Source organism: Artibeus jamaicensis, unplaced genomic scaffold (assembly GCF_021234435.1).
Source record: "Artibeus jamaicensis isolate MK-2021 breed Jamaican fruit bat unplaced genomic scaffold, CSHL_Jam_final scaffold_1019, whole genome shotgun sequence".
NCBI classification, from domain to species: Eukaryota; Metazoa; Chordata; class Mammalia; order Chiroptera; family Phyllostomidae; genus Artibeus; species Artibeus jamaicensis.
In genome coordinates this window covers 29,420,041-29,424,706 of record NW_026522025.1, presented here as the reverse complement: position 1 = coordinate 29,424,706, position 4,666 = coordinate 29,420,041, and positions in this window count along the sequence as shown.

The following is a 4,666-nucleotide window of genomic DNA, read 5'->3' as shown; positions in this document are numbered from 1 at the left end:
CTTATTGTTGTAACTATTGGCAAAGACAAATGTCTGGGGAGATTGCCTAAAAAGCTTCACTAGGCTGCAAGAATATTATTTCAACAGTTCCTGACTGTCTACTTCACTATGTGGCTTTTAAAAATCATCCCTTGTCCCTCCCTAATTGGTCCTCAAACTCATGAAAACACCGAGGTCAGTTGCTGAGAATTTGAATCTTTCCAAGTAATTAGCAGGTAAGATCACCAGGTAGCAGGCAGGATCACCAGGTAGCAGGCAGGGTTTGCTTGTAATCTGTCAGTAGGGGCTGCAGTGGGGGTAATTGTTGTCTTGAGTGGCCTTCCAACCATGTCTAATTTAAAGTGTCAATCGAGAGTTTATTTCTGTGTTTCATTCTTGCTGCCAGGTTGTGAGCTTTCCCTTGAGAATCCAGGCTCAAAATCAGATGATATTTGGAACATGTGAATTTCAAGGAAAAAAATTTCCCCAGAGACCCAAAATATGTAAAAGCAATTAGGCATCATTCCTCTACCCACATAATTTGGACAGGTTATATCAACCTATATATTCAAGGCAGATACACAGTATTGGACTCCTAAGTTACACTTTGCCGACTGGATGGGGGCAATAGTTGGTGCAGATGAGGGTCTTTTAACAGTCACTAGCACTTGCTCAGTTGTGTGAGCGGCTGCTACCATTGCTAGCCTGCTTGATTTTGACTTACACCTTCTTTCTTAACTCCTCATTGAACTGTGTTCCAGTTCAGGGTAGAAATGCCAAAATGATAGACCTATGTTGCATACAGAGCATGCCTAGATTTACAGAACACCAGTTCAGAAACCCATTTTCTAAGTAGCAGAATATGGTCGTGGCTGACTTAAAGTTTTGTGAGTGCTCTTGGGATCGGTTTTGGGTAGGGCTGCTGTGAGGTCTAGCTGACTGCTTCCTTCTCAGGGAACACCTTCCCTCTTTGAAGTTCCCTTGACTGGAGAAAATCGTTCCTTGTTTTATATTTAAAGATGGGATCCCATTTTCTTCCTTTCATTCTTTCTCTTCCTTTCCCCCTTCTTTCTTCTGACTCATGTATAGAACCAAGATATTGGGTTCCAGAGCATACATGCTGACTCACAGACGGCTTTTAGGGATACTTTTTTTAGTTGCCATTTGAATTATTTAGGTAGTGTGCTTTATTTTTCAATACAGGATTAAAAAAACATCCTAAATAGACACCAGTGGCATATGGTACCTAATGATTTCTTCAGGTAGAGCAATCAGTGTGGTTTGGTAATGGTAGTGAATGAGACACAAATTTTACGATGAGGTTTTCCTTGGACTTGCTTTCTGAGAATTTTATTTAAAGTTGAATTCTAAAATACTGCTGATACAACAGCTGGTATTCAGCATTTGTTTTGAATTTGTATCTAACCAAGATAAATAGATTCTCTTTATAAGTAAAAGAAAAACTGGTATGGGGGGAAAAGGAGTAATGTGCTTGTCACCAATACATTTGGTTAATATATTTTAACTTTATTTTTAAAAGATTTTTTATTTTTATTTATTTTTAAAGAGAGGGGAAGAGAAGGAGAAAGAAATGGGGAGAAACATCAACCTCTGAGAGAAACATCGATCAGTTGCCTCTCATGCTCCCCCAACTGGGGACCTGGCCTGCAACCCAGGCATGTGCCCTGACTGGGAAATGAATCAGCAAACTTTCAGTTCGCAGGCCAGCACTGAATCCACTGAGCCACATCAGCCAAGGCATATTGTTAACTTCAAATGTGTATAAGCACTTCTTTATTGGGAAGGAAACATAAGAGCGTGCAGAGAAAAGCATTTTCACACGGCATAGTTATAGGCATTCAGTGTCTAGCAATACTTGGCTTAAGTAGGTCATCATACAAAGAGAGACCAAACATGAGAAAGTAGGTGCACTGGAAACTTACCTCTATAACATTCCGGTGATCCTCCCACATCCCCTTTTTGACAGCAATCAGGCAATACATGGTGATCCCTGTAACTTTTGGTATCAAGAACAGAGCATGTGTTACAAGCCTATCCATGATATAACTAAGCTTCATTGCAAAAGTCCCACTCTGACGGGGATTTCTGATCAATTCTGATGCAACCTGACAAATGTGTCATAACGTCTAATCCCTTTAAACACCCTTGGACAGTGGAGGTTTTAAAAGAGCAAATTGGAAAATGTGCTGTCCTGGTACTGAGCTTTTTCTTTCAGTGTCTGTACTGTTTCCAAATGCTTTCCTTCTGCAAAGTACTAGGGGATACGCAGGAGGTAAATCTAGGCATTCAAGTAGTGATAGGAAAACAGGAGCTAGATGGTGTTTCCCTACACTGAGACAATAAAAATATAAAGAGGTAAAACTAAATGGGCTTGCCTTTCCCCAATTCAAATCCCACAGCTCTACCATTGTGATGAGAAGGCCTTGTCAGAGGGACCATGCTGGGGCAACATGCTTGCGTACCTGTGTTAGGGAAATGCCTTCTGGATTGGAGTCTGGGGGGCAGAGAATAAAAGTGGGGATACTCTCATGGTGACAGAAATAAGAGCTGCCCCGTAAGAATCCTCCCACACCCGCTCTGTGTTTCTGAGCTCTGGTCCACATTTCTGGATTGTATAAACCCGTGCTCAGAGTGCGGCACGGTGCCAGATTCCGAGGAGGCCAGGAGGTGCGTTCTCAAAGTGCAGTGACACTCTTGGAATTGCACACAGTTGTGAGGTCTGCTTCTCAGACATTTGGACAACTGCCACGAGGCAGGGAGGGAGGAAATTGGGCCAGTTTGCATTCTGTTACAGACCAGGCTTTTGGATGACAGGATTCTTTCCAATCAAAATGCCATGGATTACTCCCTGCTGTGAGCTAATAGGGTGCTAATTAGCATATTTCATTTATTTACTTAACTGGGATGGAAACCATTGGGCACGTGGCCCGCTTAGAATGGTTTCCCAGGGAATCCATGAACTGCTCTAAGCGCTACCTCCTCAAATTAAGGAAACCAGTTTACAGAAGCACAATACCAGGCCTTCTCAGGCCACCCAGGCCACTCTTCTCTCCTTCACACCTCCCCCTGTCCAAAGGCACACACAGAGCATGCACTGGGGCTGGAGTCTAATCCGGTCTCACTTCAATGAGAATCTGAAATGAGAAATGAAATTGCATGGACATTTCCAGTAGTTCATCTCCATGGATACTTTTTGGCAACTGCAAGGACTCTCTTGACTTTCTGCTTCACCTGCAATAACGACTCTTGGGCATCAGCGGAAGCAGAGACCTCTCCTGATCTCTTCCTCACTCTCTTTCAGAGGGAGAGCCAAACTTGTGCAGCCACTGTGGAGGGTTGCTGGGCTCCAGGCCCTCTCTGGAGGAATCTTGGGGAATCTTAAAACACCTGTTTGCCATGGTTTCCTCCTTCTTCAGGGAAGAATTCACTTTATAATTCTCATGCCAGACTCAAGTACTTTTCAGTTCTTGGGAGTTTCATGTGTGTTAATCTCCCCAATGGCATATTTTCAGTTTGTTCAGGGGCAAACTATTAACAAGGTGCAATGAAAACAAAGCAGCCCCAACCCACTAAGCAAAGAGGAATGGATTTCAGTCTCAAACTGTTCCCATGGTGGGAGGCGCATTGTGCTAAACAGAAATACCAAAGGCCTGAGACACAGGCAGCCACTGCTCTTTGAAGAAGTCTGCTGAGTGGGCACAGGAGCACAAAATGCAACCTCACGCAGTAGGAGTGTTTCTCGATAACTTGGTGGAAATATGTGTAAAGGGTCTTGTGGCGTTTCTGCACAAACCTTTACTTACCAAGGACTCAGTTAATGGCACATGATCCACCCACTTTGTCTGAGCCTAAAAATCTTAAAGTCATCATGCATGTTTCTGTTAACCCAATCAATCACTGAGTCTTGTAATTTTTACTCTCTGGCTTCTTCTCGTTGCTGCTTTCCATTGTCACTGCCTAGTTCAGGTTTAGGTCACCTGTCACCCAGACACTTGCTACCCAGAACACGCTTGGGGGCCTGGAGCATTGGCTCACCTGGGAGTTTGTTAGGAACTTGGAATGTAGTGACTCCCTCAGCCCCAGGAAAAGTCAGAATTTGCATTTTAACGAGCTCCCCAGGTGACTTGCCTGCACATTAATAATTGAGGATCACTGAGCGAGATGACACGAGCTGCCACCTAGTATACTTCTGCCATCCATTCCCTGTGTCAACAGCCTCCGCGTACCTTGCTTCCCGGCACAGGGATCTGATTATGTCATTCTCTGCTTAAAATTTTTTTCAGACCTCTCTATTATCTACTGAATAAAATCTTATAGCAGATATGATATTTTCAGTCTGTCATGTCAGGTAGCCCCAAGATATAACTTCATTTTTGTATACAGAACTTAGTTTCTATGTCAGGTTTTTCATATTCTCTAATGGTGAACATTTGTTCTAGTCAATTCTAGACAACCCTAGTCACTTCAAGCTTTTCTCAGTCATTTTACATTTCAACTCAGTTCCTCGGAATTTGCCATTCTTTACTTTTACCTCATTTTCCCAGCATTAGAATTTTTAGGGACTGACACTGTGTTATGGCCTCACCTGGAAGTAAATTGGCCACTCACTGGTGTTGCCCAGGTTGGAGCAGGTCTTCGGGCATAGTCGTGGCTCCATGCTGGTGCT